Below are 15,184 nucleotides of genomic sequence, written 5' to 3'. Positions count from 1 at the left end.
TCATGAGCACTTCAAGGAGGGAGTTAAGAGGTTTCAAATCCTGGCGCTATTAGCTTTGTGATGTTGGACTAGTAGAGCCAGGATTTAGTTCGTGACATTGGGCCCATTTCTTAATTTCGCTCTGCCTCATGTGAGGTAGGCATTAATACTCCCATTTTACAGATGAGAAACTGAGATGCAGTTGGGGATAGTATTAGCACCCATCTCACAGGTTGTTGTGAGGATTAAATAAATAACATATTGAACAATGCTTGGCATGTTGTAAGCCATAAGTATTAGCTACTATTATTACAGGAGGCTATAGGACTGGGCTTTGGAGGAACCTGATAAGTTGTTGTAGGGTTTAAATGAGGCAATGGGAGGTAAGGCTTTGAGCACAGTGCCTGGCTGCCTGGTCACTGCTCAATAAATGGTGGTGGTATTCTTAGGCTGCCCTCCAGCGAAGCCCCGGGGTAAAGGATCCAAGCAGAAGGGCTGTCAGAAGTGCCCCCCACCACATATCCAGAACTGCAGCTTTGGGTTGAAAATTAACCAGCAACCACATTCCCACCTTATCCTCCAAATGCCTTGTCTCCTTTGACCTTCACAATAACCCAGGAAGTAGACAAAGGTAAAATGATTACTATCCCCATTTTACAGATAAGGACAGAGAGGTGAAGGGATTCCTCTTTGTGTCTTGGGTGAGTCACTTCACATCTCCAAGCCTTGTTAAGTGGCCAAGCCAGGATTCTAACTCACATCTGCCTAGGTTTTGTTCCCCAGGTTTCCCCCTTGGTTTTTTCCCTCCAGTCTCTGCGGTACTAACTGCACAGCCCCAGACAAGCCTTTGAACCTCTCTCAACCTCAAAATACCATGGACTGCAGAAAGAAGGAATAAATCTGTGTTGGAAGAAGTACAGCCAGAATGCTCCTTAGAAGGGAGGATGGTGAGACTTCATCTTACATGCTCTGGACATGTTGTCAGGAGGAATCAGTCCCTGGAGAATGACATCATGCTTGGTAGAGGGTCAGCAAAAAAGACGAAGACCCTCAACAAGATGGACTGACACAGTGGCTGTATCAATGAGCTCAAACATAGCAACGATTGTGAGGATGGCACAGGGCCAGACAGTGTTTCATTCTGTTTTACGTAAGGTCGCTACGAGTCGGAACTGACTTGAGGGCACCTCACAACAACCTCAATCCCTTCATCTGAAATAGGTCTTGTTAAACAACCAGCCAAGCACCCAAGCTGTTCCTAACCCAAAGTCTTCCTGCACAGGCTCAGCTGCTGCCACCATAGCCTTCAAACCTTTAACCCAGCATTGACTTCAGTCACAAACCCACAGGTCAAGGAATGTCTGCACTCAACTACTCTAAATCCATGTTTTACAGGTGGAGAAACTAAGGCCCAGACTTGTCCATATGCGTAAGGTTGCCTTTCAGTGCCCAGTTCATGCACCTGGGCAGCAGTCAAGTAATGCTGGCCCTCTGGGAAAACTCCTGGGTAGGACCCTGACCTTTGGGTTGCCCCCTCTGCCCCTTTCACACCATGCTAGACAAGTTTAGCCAGGCCTGGTCAGAGCCAGGGCCACATCCCCCAGGAGGCACCCAGGGAACAAGACATAGCCCACTCCCCAGCTCCCCAGCCTGATTAGCCCAGAGATCTGAACTTGCTCCAGCAGGAGTCAAGCAAGTTCTGTAGGTAAGGTCTGGGCCCTGTGGGCACCTCAGGCCCCCACAAGGTGGAGGCTACACCTTTTAGTCAAGTCTGAGCTTTGAAGTCAGATAGACCCAGGTTCAAATTCCGGTCCTGCCACTTCCTAGCTGTGTGACTTTGGTCAAATCAATTTGCCTTCCTGAACTCCTGTGAAATAGGGGTAATACCTCTTTCCTCATGAGGTTGTAAGTATTAAATGAGTTAATGCTGTATATTAAAGGCTTAGCACAGAGCACCGTGCATAGTAAGTGCTCAGGATTACAGAACAAGAGCCAAGAACAGGACTTGGGGGGAGTGGGTTCAATACACTCAGTCTTGACCTTGCCATGTCCTATTCCCTCACATGGGGTAAGGGTATGGAGTAGACTAAATCCGAAACCAGGTATTGGAGGCTACAGTAATTCGTGCTGGAAGACCTTCAGAGACTCTAGGCTCATCTCGTCTCCCCATTCACAGAAAGGGAAACTGAGACCATGGAAAAAAGTGACTGACTCACAGGTTATAAGGGGGCAGAATCTTATACTCTTTAATAAACATCAGAATTCTGAATCTCCTCCACCCCTAGGGAAGTGTCATATAATCTCCAACCCCTGCAAAAAAATCATGGGCCACCATGATCTCTAAGGTAAGCCCTTTGCACATATCCTATTCAGCTCTGTGGCCAGCAAACCTGTACATAGCGCACAGTAGGTGCTCAGGAAAGACTCAGATTCTCAGGAAAGACTTAGGGGACAACTAAACAAAGTTCTTCTCTGGTTCCACAGCTCTGCCCAGGCTCTCTCTCCCAGGGTCTCTCCTTACATCTCCCCTCCCACCCCCACCTCAGCCTCTGTCTCATCCTATGGCCCAGGACCCATCAGTTGGTCCTGGCTCCAACCAGCAGAGCTCTGGGCCTCGGCAGGGCCTGCACAGTGTCAGCATCTTCCCAGCCAGACTGGGATGTTCCTGCCTAGGACAGCCAGCCAGGCTTCTGGCCAGAGTCTACTCTGCAGAGTGGGTGCCAGCCCTGTCTGGGGGTGGGGCAGCCTGGGAGCCCTGGGAGCTTCTATTGGCACCTGGGCGCTACAGGAGGGAGGCCAGCCCAGCTGAGGTGGTACAGGGATGGGCCAGTCAGGAGAAAGCCTAGTGTCAGCCCTCCTTGCCTCACTGAGTGCCATCCACACACCCAGGCACTCTTCCCTCACTCCATGTTGCTGGGCCCTGGGAAGCTCTGCCTGACTTTCCTGTATACATAGAGGAAAGAAACTTCAGGGCTCCCCTACTCCATTCTCTTCTTAAAACACCCCAGTGACCAGCTCTCAGACCAGCTACCATTCTGATCATTGCACATTCATTGCCTCATTTGATTCTGATAATGCCTGTAAGGTCCGGATTATTGACTAAGAAGGAACATAGGGCTCAGAGAGGTGAAGTGAGTCATGCAAGGTCACACAGCAAGGAAGTGGCAGGGCCAGGATTCAAACCCAGTTTTGCTGCATGCAAAACCTGCAGGGCACTGGATGTCCCCTTCCCTTTTTCCCTCTCTGCTTCCTGAAGCTTCTGGCTCCCTTTCTTCCTCTGCAACTAACCCAAACTCTCCACCTCCCTCTGTAAAACCTCTCCTCCCCTATTCCTAGTCAGAATTAATAATTCTCACCTCAGGGCTGCTATAACACCTTGTTTACATGCACCCAACAGCAGCTGGGTACAGCAGTTATTTCTAAGGTGTCTGTCTCTCTGCCACTCAGGAGAGCCTTAAAGGCAAACGCAAGGGCTCACCCTTTAGACCTGACTGTTACTTCTACCCACCTCCCAGTGCAAAAGTCCCTCTGGCCTCCACCTGCTGGTCTCCTTCCACCCCTAGCCTCCTGCCAAACCCCCCACCCCGAGCCTGTAACTGGGATGGAGTGAAGGCTTGGAGAACCCAAGAGCCTGGGTTCCATCCTAAGGGGCTCTGTGCCAGCGCTCGCGCCGGCCCTGGATCCTCCCTTTCCCCTCCAGTAGCTGATGACCTGACAGGGACCGACCCCAGGCAGCTCTCACAGGGACTCCCAGCTGCCCTAAGCCCCAATCCCAGCCAGCCTCTACAAAGGAGGAGGCTTGGGGACTTGAGAAGTCATATTCAGCCACTCCCTCCCAGAGCAGGCTGTGGGCCCTGAAACGAAATAACCTCCCCCAATCCTACAGAGATAGTTCTCCCTCCTCCCCTTCCCCCTCTGGCGCAGGCCTGGCTGAGGTCTATCAGGACAGGTCCTGCCTCCAGCTTGATAGAGGGGAGGTCCGGTCCTACCCAAAATGTGGAGGCTGCTGGAATGTGTGAAGGGAAGAAAACTTGGGGAAAGGCAGTGGACTGAGATGGGGAGAGACTGAGCGACACAGAGATGAGAGACACGGGGAACGGAAAGATGAGAGCGAGCAGGAGCCTGAGCCGGATAGGAGACGGGAAGACCTGAGACAGAGGGAAGTCCCCTAGACCAACTCTGGAAGGGAGTGGGGGCGGGGGACCCGGGCGGCGACTGGAGAGCCACCCAGGAAGGCTGAGCCGGCGCCCCAGCTCGCTGGTCCCTGCGTCCCTAAACTCAAAGTCAGTTACGTAAGGGCCGGAGAGGGGTGCAGGGTTCCCGCCCCGGCGCCCCCTCCCGCTGTGCTCGGCCAACCCGCTCCGGCCGGCGTTGCGGCTGCCGGCCAGGAGCATGCAGGGCCCGGCAGGGCGGGGTTGTGTGGGGGGGCCTCTGGCTGCAGAGCTCCGCAGGCACCCGCCCGCGGGAAGCGAACTCGGGACCCCCGCGCCTGGCTGGCGGTGGGACAGGCTGGGACCGCCAGCGACACGCGTCCAGCTCCGGACACGAGCTCCTGGACTCCCTCTCCTCACGTCCATGCCCCTCCCAGGACCCAGAACTTCGAGACACCCAGGCCCCTCTGGACCTCCACCTCGGACCCTGGAACCCAGGACCCCTAGGGCTACTTCCCCGAGCCCCGAAATCCCCCCGCCCCGACCCTTAGACGCCGGTCTCACCACTCCCGGGACGGCCCGGGCCCTTGCGTGTGGGTCCATCTGTTCCTCACCCCGTCCCTCCCGGGGACCTGGGGTGACCCCCTGGGCAGTCCAGACTCACCTGAGTTGGACGGGGCGGGGACCTGGCCGGGCCAGACCGGACCCGGCTCTCCCTCTCCGCGACTCTCGCCCTTTAAGAGGTTCCTGCCCCTTTGCCCCGCCGGGGGCCTCCACCTGCACTGACAGGGCAACTCTGACGCGAGGCCCCGCCCCAGACCCAGAGGCCCTTCTGATTGGTAGAGGAAACTGCCAATCGGCGGGGCAGCGGGGCGGGCGGGGCCGAGGAGTGCAAGTGTCGCAACCAGGAAGGGGTAGGGGCTGCAGGTGCTGCCCGACGCGGTCGCCCAGCCCCAGGCAGCCCGACGAAGACCAGAGGGGCCAGGGGAGGGTCCGGCAGGGAGCTCCTGTAGCGGCCGGTGTTGCCTCTGACGTCACATAGAGAAAACATGATGCAATTTGCCATGTGGTGCCGCCCCTAAGGGTAATAGGTAGGAAAGGGTTAGTCTTGGGGACTTCGGGAAGTCACCTGTTCCACCACTTCGTCCTGTGACCTTGAGCAAATCACTTCTCTGAATCTGAGTTTCCTCACCTATAAATCTTGCGATGTTTTACTGAGAATTAGGAATATATGTTAGTCCGACTCTGACACATGGGATCACCATGAGTCTTGATTGATTAGTTGGCAACTGGTGTGGTTCTATTTGTTAAGTGGCAAGCACAGGTCTGGCACACAGTAGGTGCTTAGTAAATGTGAGTTCTGGTACCTCTCATCCTCATTTTGGCATTCTTTTCAGTGACTTTCCCCCTCCTGATGGTCTAACCCATCAGCGGTGGAAGGGGCTTACATGGTCACTCCGCCCATCACATGCCTTGGAATAAATTCCGACACATAGTGACCATACAGGACAGAGTAGAACTGCACCACATAGTTTCCCAGGTTGTAACCTTTACAAAGCAGACTGCCACATCTTTCTCCCAGGGAGCAGCTGGTGGTTCGAACCGCTTGCTGCCCAGCGCTTAAACGCTGTGTACCAGGGCTCCTTCACGTCTCCCCCTAGCCACCTCATTTCAGACATGTGCTCACACACCTCCAATGACAAGAAACTCACCACCTCCCAGGTAGCCTCGTTCATTTTTAAACAGTCCTGAGACTTTAAAAACTTTCTCTGCCCTCTAGGATTTCTGCTCACAGAACAAGCCTAATCCCTCTTCCATGTAGAGGAACCCTAGAATCACAGGATCAGAGAGCCATGTAGAGCTAATCCCTTCTTTGGACTTCTGGGGGAAACTGAGGCCCCCGAGGGCAAGTGACTTCCCATGATTTCAGTGGTCTTCCTATTAGATGGGCTCTGGAATCAGGCTATACTGGAGCCCTGGTGGTACAGTGGTTAGCCTGGCTGCTAACCAGAAGGTCACTGGTTTGAACACCCCAGCCTCTCCACAAGAGATCCCTAAAGACTTACAGCCTTGTAAATCCTATGAGGCAGTTCTACTCTGTCCTATAGGGTCACCATGGGTCAGAATTGACTCTCTGGCAATGATTTTTTTTTTTTTTTTTTTGAAGTTTAGAGTCAAACTGCCTGGGTCCTGCTCCTCAACACCACATTTACAAGCTGTGTTACTCTGGCAAGCTACTAATCCTTCTCCAAGCCAGCTCCCTCCTCCATAAAATGGGATTAATAAAACTATTTTCCTCAAAGGTTGTTGTTAAGAAGTAAATGAAATAATCCATGTAAAATGCTGAGAACAGTGCCATTCTCAGGGTAAGCATCCAATAAGTGTTAGCATGTATTATGGGTATTAGTCATAAATTTATTTATTGCCCCAAATTCACTGAAGTCTCCTCTGAGCCAGCTTCTCTTTCAGGCTTCGGGGTCTTGGTCGCTGCCCTCAACATTTGGTCCTTGCCCTCAACAAGGTCATAGTCTGGCAGAGAAGGGTCTGACTGAGCCCCTAGATCTGGGAGATGCTTCCTGATAGAGGTGAGGTGGGCTCCAGTGCACCTGAGAAGTTTTGAATCCTTTGACCACAAATCTGGACCCTTGAGACCCATTCAGTCCCTACCTGTATGAACCCGTGGGGAAGTCTGACACACACCCAGGCTTGAAAGCATACTGGCATATGTTTCACTTGCCCACATACCTATTCCCCAGCGGTTAAGAGCTTGGCATTTGGGGGAAATTGAGATTGCTCTATACTTAGCAGCTGTATGCCCTTCAGCAAGTCATTTCTCTGGAGTAAAATGGGATTAATAATAAAAGCCATTACCATTTAGTTGTTTCTGACTCATAGCGACTCTGTAGGACAGAGCAGAACTGGCCCATAAGGTTTCCAAGGCTGTAATCTTTATGGAAGCAGACTGCTACATCTTTCTCCCTACTGGTGGGTTCAAACTGCTGACCTTTCAGGTAGCTGTTAAGTGGTTAACCACTGTGCCACCGGGGCTCCTTAATAATAGTACCAACTTTACACAGAGCTGGAGTAAACTAAAAGAAAGTGTGTAAAAATATTTATGCAAATACCCAATAAGGGATCTAATATTATTTTTTAATTGCTCCCACATGTATTCATATACCCAGAGAGAGCAGCCTGTGAACTCCTTGATTTGGTCTCTGCGGACAGCCATTTCCCCTCAGACCTGGACCCCTGGCCCGCCTCCTCAATCACAGGGGCGGGGACAGGAGGACCCCAGCAGTGAGGGGGACAAGGCTATTTTAATGAGCTGGCGCAGTCCCGCCCCCTCCCTGATTGGGCAGACACGTGGTTCAGGCTCTGTGGGGTTGAGCTGCCTGTGGGTGACTCAGCAGTGCCTGTGCCTGCCCCAGCTTGATAAACGTCTGTGTGTGTGTGTGGTGTGTGTGTGTGTGTGTGTGTGTGTGTGTGTGTGTGTGTGTTCGGGGTGGACAGGGAGGGCTCTGTGTTTCTGAATTTGTGGGTGTATGTGGGGAGTACATCTAGGATTGTGCTTGTGATCTTGTGTATGTTTCTGTGTCTGTATATTTAGAGGGTGCATCTGTGTGAGGGTGTGCCCATATTGGTGAGTTTGTATAAAGGGTGTGACTCTGTGTCTCTCTGTGTTATATAAACAGGTTGTCCCCGTGCCCCAGGCCCTGGGGACTTAGGGAGCTCTACCCTGCCCCAGGGATGACTACATTCAGGCAGCCTGTGTGGGTTTCTTGTTGGGGTGACTTATGCACCTGTATGGGACCGCGGCTCTTTTGGTAGCTGCCTGGACTTCAGCCCTCTGCCTCACTGCCTCTGCCTGTGAAATCTTAGTCTCCACTTCCCTCTCCAGGCTGTGGGGAGCAACTTGTTACCTGAGGTGCTGAGGTGGGTGAGGGAAGACCTCCCGAGGAGGCAACCCTCATTTAGTGACCACTACTGTTTATCTCAGAGCCCTAGTGGCACAGCGGTTAAGTTTGGCTGCTAACCAAAAGGTCGGCAGTTCAAATCCACCAGGCACTCCGTGGAACCCAATGGGGCAGTTTTACTCTGTCCTATAGGGTCGCTAGGAGTCAGAATCGACTCGATGGCAACAGGTTTGGTTTACTGTTTATTTCGTTAAATCCTTACAGCCAAAAATGCTCTGAAGAGGGTCTAAGGATTAGAGAGCTGATGACGTAGCAGCCTAGGGTCACACAGCTCTGAAGTGATAGAGGGTAGGAAGGTGACAGGCAGGGGCTGGCTTTCCTCCCTGGGCTGAGCACCCAGTTCTCCTGGGGCCTGTGGGGGGCTGATAAGCTTGGGAGGCAGGGAAAGAAGCTTGTTTGTGTCTCCCCCTCCTCCTCTGAGTTGTCTGGAACTCCAGCTGACTCCTTATCCTGCCAGAGCCTGGCCACTGACACCAGCTGTGAATGAGTCTTGAGTTGGGTGATAAGGAGGCCAGCGAATGAGAGGGGGCAGGGCAGATATGGGAGCATCCATTCTTTCAACAAAACTTTATTGACCACCTTATTAAAACTGACCAATACTCAGTCTTAGTCCAGTTGTCCGGTCTGAGGTGGGAAAGAGTCACAAGATGGGTCCACATGGAATAGCAGAGATAAAGGGGAAGCTCAGGCCTGAGGCAATGGGGTGGGGAAGGGGGAGTAAGTAGCTGGAATCAGTGGCAGATTTTAATCCTGACTCCATTATTTATAGACTGTGTGACCTGGCCAGTCACATCTCTCTCTTAGCCTGTCCCCTTGTCAGTCAAATGAGATAATAATTCTCACCTTGCCTGCCTTTCCCAAACCCAGAATGTTGTTGTTGTTTGGTGCTGTTGAGTTGATTCCAACTCATAGCGATCCCCTGTGACAGAATATAACCGCCCCATAGGGTTTTCTTGGCTGTAATCTTTGCCAGATTGCCAGGTCTTTCTCCCATGGACTCCCTGGGTGGGTTTATCAACCTTTCAGTTAGCAGCATAGTCTTTAACCATTGGTCTACCAGGGCTCCTTAACCCCAGGATTCTAGAAGGGGTGCCATTTATAAACCATGAATTGTTTTCCATGCATAATATATGTTCCTGTGGTGGTTCATGGCCTCTTATGGGGAAAGCAATTCCATCTGAGGGTTAGGGAAAGCTGCCTGGAGGAGGTGACCTTCTAGCTGGGCTTTTAAGGATGAATTCACTAAAGGAAGATAGAGGAAAACATTCAGGTAGAAGGTACAGCTTGCATACAGGTCTGGAGGTAGGATAGTAAAGGTGTTCTCTGAGAACAGAAAATGGCCTGGTGTTTGTATTTGGATTGAAGCATGAGACCAGACAGTGGAAGACCTTGAATGCCAGGTTAAAACACGGAGAAACAGACGTTTGGGGACAATAAGGATTCTCTTCGACAGGCATGCTCAGACCCTTCCCCAGGAGAATTCATTTGAAGCCTGAGCAGATCATGAGGAAGATGTCAAGGTGGGCAAAAGGCTGCAGAGCCCCCTCCAAGGGAGACCTGAGGGTTAGGGGGGGAGGAGGAAGAGAGCCCCAAGTCAGATATCCCAGAGGAACATGTAAGGGCCCTGAAAGGCCCCACTGCCCTGGGGTTCCTCTGGGTTTGCAGCAATGTGAAGAGGGGGCTGATCCTACCAGGATCCCAGGGAAGAGGCATCACTAGAAGCCCCTGTTAAAAACAGCAATGGTTGCCGGCTTATTATTTCTCACTAACCTATCCTCATCCATTTTACGATGAGGAAAGTGAGGCTGAGAGACAAAGTCATCTGCTCACAATCATACAGCCAGTAACTTGGCCAGGACTTGAAGGCAGCACTCCAGGTTTCCTGAGAGGACAAGAAAGAACTGAAGGTGTTTGGACACAGCTGAGACTCTGGCCACTTGGGGCTGGAGACCCAGGGGGAAGGAAAGGTGGTGTCTGCCGCCACCTAGCGGTCATAGAGCAGGTGGGGCGGAGACGCCGAACAGAGGCAGGCAGGCTGCCAGAAGGGAGCTGCGCCAGGGTCTCAGCCCAGGAAACGGGGTCAGCTTTGGGGCCATGTTTGTCAGCTCCGAGAGAGGAGGTGCAGTGAAAAGTTGGGCTTTCAAGTAAGACAGCCCTAGGTTGCAGTCCCTGCTCACCACAATTTGCTGTGAGACCCCAGGCAAGTCCCTTATCCTTGCTCCCCATCTCTTCTCCCAGTGCCTTTGAGAGGATTAAGAGATAATCTTTACTCTGGTGGAAATTTAGCAGTCTTTATTTTCTCTTTGCAGTTGGTGAAACTAAGGTCCAATGGGCAGATCCAGGTTTGCCGGGGGGAGGGGGGTGCTGGAGCTTATTTGGGGGCTTCTTTAAGAAAAAAAAATGCAAAATTAAGAATACAGAATACTTGTAGCCACTCAATGCCTGAGGACACAAGTGGGAAGAAGGGGAAGTTGGAGCAGAAGGAGACAGCAGTCTTAACGGCAAATTTTACAGAAACACATGACCTCGTGAACACATTGCCAAGGCCCCTCCTATGGCTTGTGCAAGTGTGAGGCCCTGAAGCTCAAGCCTCATGGTGAGTCCTCCCTTGGGCCCAAAGGAGTCAAGCTTGAGGTCCACAACAGGAGATTTGGGATTTCTGAAGCAGAGTGGGACCTGGGTCCATGCCTCTCAGCCACCCACTCAGGCAAGCCTTTCACCCAGATCTCCTAGAGCGTCCTACCTGGAAGTGAGTCCACACTCAGTTCTTCTGCCCAGCCACATCCTGAGAGCTGGCTGGCTCCAGCCAGGACCTCTCAGGAATCTCTGTTCCATGCAGTGCAATCTTCCTTTGCCTTCCAGGCTTGAGTCCAATCCTATAAGCCCCAGGAAACCTCCCCTGACTGCCCTCACCTCCCCAGGCAGTGCCAGCACCATGTTTGGCACCCAGAGGCCCTTGGTCAGTACAGAGTTGTTCTCTGAGCCCCTGCAGTGCTGTGAGTCTGATGTCATCCATGTGTGGTCAATCCTAATGGACACATCCTGAGCCCCTCCTCCTGCAGCCAGGCCTGTGCTAGGTACTACGAAGGGAACTGAGAAAGGACCCAGACCCAGGTCAGCCCTCCTCAAGCTCACAATCTGGAGGGTAGGTGAGACATGAACTGAGTCTTAAAACCTTAGGGCTAAGGAAAAGATCAACTGCCTATTTTATGCAAATAGTGCACCTCCTATGTTTGCTGCCAACTGCTCCCTCTCCCCCTTAAGTTCATAAGTGCCCTATGCCCATTTTTTACATCAACGTGTAAAAACAATTAGCATAGCAGCACTTATGAAAACTCCTGGGGTGGGGGTGGGGGAATCCGTTGGCAAACAAATGTAGGAAAACCCATTGCTGTCCAGTCGATTCCAACTCATAGTGACCCTATAGGACAGAGTAGAACTGCCCGGAGGGTTTCCAAGGAGCAGCTGGCGAATTGGAACTGCTGACCTTTTGGTTAACAACCAAGCTCTTAAACACTGCACCACCTGGGGTCCACAAATATAAGAGACATGTAGTATTTTTGTAAATATAAGGTAGGCCAAGTGGTTGTCAAAACTCTTTTAGCCATAGAAGCCCAGTGTTTCTCTGGATGCTCTGAGTGAAGCAATGGGTGTGTGATGGCATGGGCAGTTCCATCTGCTTGGCCACTCCTTGTCCCACCTCCTGCTTGGCCTCCCCCAGGCCTTCTAATATGGATTGGAACCACTGTTCTAATTCAAGCCCTTTGCCTTAGCAGATAATGAAGCTGAGGACCAGAGAGACTAAGAGGCTTGTCCAAGATCACAGAACAAGTTAGTGGCTGAGGCTGGATTCAAACTCAAATCTGCTTGGTTCCAGGTTTGAGATTCTCTTTACTCAACCTGAATGTTGGATCATTGGGGCTGAACCATCTCTTCCCCGCCCTGGCCCACATCTCCCTGCTCCTTTGCTCTGGCTCCTCCATCCACTGAGCAAAGCCAGGATGGCAGAAAGAGGCTCAAAGGTTTCCCAGGGACCCACGGGACTGGGACATGAAGCAAGGAGCCCTTCTGGAGCTTCTGCACTGGAACCAGGGCAGGGATTTTTGTCTGTCATGTTCACTGCTTATCCCCCATCCAAGGGTAGAGCCTGCTACACTGTAAAAAATAGAAATTAGTTAAATGAATGAATTTGAGGGAGTATCCCAGGGCCCAGGGTGGGGAAATCATCCTTCCGGGTGGGCCTCATTCACCCCAGGGCTCTTCTCCTGGGTCCCCAGGAGTGGGGATCTGGGCTGGGCTTCCTTCTTGCACTTCTCCCTTCTCTTTCTCTTCAGAGCACCGTCCTGACCATCAGAGGAAGCTCAGTCTGAATCCCCTGCTAATTGTGTGACTTGGGGCAAGTCACTTCTCTCTAAGCCTTCATCTCCTCATTTGTTAAAAATATTCATCTTACAGTTTTTCAGCCATGCAACTGAATCGTTATGAGGACTTTCCATGTGTCAGGAACTGTGTAAGGCACATGGGAGTGAGAAAATCAACGAGATAATAGCTGTAAAGGACAGCACAGTGCCTGGCACATATGAGCAGTCAATAAACAATAGCTCCTCACTCCACTCTGCCCTCACCCACCTCAAATTCTCCCCAAAAGATGCCTCCCTCATGTGTGTCCCATTTTTAGAACTAGCTCCAGTCCACAGCGTCCAGAGATGAAGAATGGAAGGTATGGGGGTCGGGCAGATGGGTGAGGAGTGAACAGAACTGGAGAAAGGATTTAAAAGATAAAAACACCTGTTGCTGTTGAGTCGGTTCTGACTCATGGTGACTCCACGTGTGTTAGGGTAGAGCTGTGCTCGGTGGAGTTACCAAAGGCTGAGTTTCTGGAAGTAAGTCACCAGGCCTTTCTTTTGAGGCACCTCTGGGTGGACTTCAACTTTTGGGTTAACAACCTTTGGGTTAGCAGCTGAGCACAATCAACAGCACCACCCACCCACCGCCGTCAAGTCGATTCCGACTCACAGCGACCCTATAGGACAGAGTAGAACTGGCCCGTAGGATTTCCAAGAAGGGCCTAGGGGATTTGGACTGCCCACCTTTTGGTTAGCAGCCACAGCTCTTAACTACTATGCCACAAGGGTTTCCTTGCACCACCCAGGGTCTCCAAAAAAGAATAAAGGTGCTAGTGCCAGATGTGGCCTGTAGAGGGCAGCAGGATCCGTGAAATGAGCCTGTTCTCTGGCAGCCTTAACTAAATTTCTCTGAGGCCAAGTTGTTTAAGTTCAAGCGGACGTTGAAGAAAATTAGAACAACTCCACAAGAGCCAAAGTACGACCTTGAGTATATCCCTCCTGAATTTAGAGACCATCTAAAGAATAGATTTGACACATTGAACACTAATGACTGAAGACCAGACAAATTGTGGACATCATATATGAAGAGAGCAAGAGGTCATTAGAAACACAGGAAAGAAAGAAAAACCAAAGTGGATATCAGAAGAGACTCAGAAGAAATGATGGAGTAAAAGAGCTGAACAGAATATTTGAAAGGACAGCTCGAGAAGATAAAGTAAAATATTATAATGAAATACACAAAGACCTGGAGATAGAAAACCAAAAGGGAAGAACACGCACTGCATTTCTCAAGCTGAAAGAACTGAAGAGAAAATTCAAGCCTCGAGTTGCAATACTCAAAGATTCTACAGGGAAAATATTAAATGACACAGGAAGCATCAAAAGAAGATGGAAGGAATACACAGAGCCACTGTACCAAAAGAATTGGTCAACGTTCAACCATTTCAGGAGGTAGCATATCATCAAGAACTGATAGACTGAAGGAAGAGTTCCAAGCTGCACTGAAAGCATTGGTGAAAAACAAGGCTCCAGAAACTGACAGAATACCAACTAAGATGTTTCAACGAATAAATGCAGAGCTGGAAGTGCTCACTCCTCTATGCCAAGAAATTTGGCCAAACAACTGGAAGAGGTTCATATTTGTGTCCATTCCAAAGAAAGGTGATCCAAAAGGATGCAGAAATTATCAAACAATATCATACACAAGTAAAATTTTGCTGATAATCATTCAAAAGTGGTTGTAGGGGTACATCAATAGGGAACTGCCAGAAATTCAGGCTGGATTCAGAAGAGGACGTGGAACAAGGGATATCATTGCTGATGTCAGATGGATCATGGCTGAAGGTAGAGGATACCAGCAAGATGTTTACCTGTGTTTTATTGACTAGGCATTTGACTGTGTGGGTCATAACAAATTATGGATAACCATGCAAAGAATGGGAATTCCAGAACACTTAATTGTGCTCATGAGGAACCTGTACTTAGACCACGAAGCAGTTTTTCAAACCGAACAAGGGGATACTGTGTGGTTTAAAGTCAGGAAAGTTGTGTGTCAGGGTTGTATCCTTTCACCACACTTATTCAATGTGTATGCTGAGCAAATAATCTGAGAAGCTGGACTATATGAAGAACAAGGCATCAGGATTGGTGGAAGACTCATTAACAACCTGTGATATGCAGATGTCACAACCTTGCTTGCTGAAAGTGAAGAGGACTTGAAGCACTTAACTGATGAAGATCAAAGACTACAGCCTTCAGTGTGGGTTACACCTCAACATAAAGAAAATAAAATTCCTCACAAGTGGACCAATCAGCAAGATTACGATAAATGGGGAAAAGATTGAAGTTGTCAAGAGTTTCATTTTACTTGGATGCACAATCAATGCCCACAGAAGCAGTAATCAAGAAATCAAAAGATGCATTGCATTGGGCAAATCTGCTGCAAGAGATCTCGAGTACCAGTATTTTGTGACTGTCCACCATTTTATGTGATTTCCTTATGTGTTGTAAAACCTATCACTATGATGAAATGAGATGGATTAGTGGCAGTTATATTGACGAGATACACAAGATTAGATAGTGTCTTAAGCCAATCTCTTTGAGATATAAAAGAGAGAAGCAAGCAGAGAGACGTGGGAACCTCATACCACCGAGAAATCAGCACCGGGAGCAGAGCGTGTCCCAAAGGACCTGAGATTCCTGTGCTGAGATGCTCCCAGACCTAGGGAAGACT

General features: G+C 50.3%; 1 protein-coding gene across 1 annotated transcript in view; it reads right to left on the bottom strand.

Annotated features, from left to right (window-relative positions):
* EPB41 (erythrocyte membrane protein band 4.1) overlaps nucleotides 1-4,811 on the bottom strand; it is a 223,027-nt gene extending 218,216 nt beyond the window's left edge. The window contains exon 1 of the mRNA XM_064281587.1: nucleotides 4,795-4,811. The gene's annotated coding sequence lies outside the window, so the exon portion shown is untranslated. The remainder of the gene's footprint in view (nucleotides 1-4,794) is intronic.
* Nucleotides 4,812-15,184: the final 10,373 nt, after the last annotated feature.

Source organism: Loxodonta africana, chromosome 3, assembly GCF_030014295.1.
Source record: "Loxodonta africana isolate mLoxAfr1 chromosome 3, mLoxAfr1.hap2, whole genome shotgun sequence".
NCBI classification, from domain to species: Eukaryota; Metazoa; Chordata; class Mammalia; order Proboscidea; family Elephantidae; genus Loxodonta; species Loxodonta africana.
This window is presented reverse-complemented; position numbering and strand designations above follow the sequence as displayed.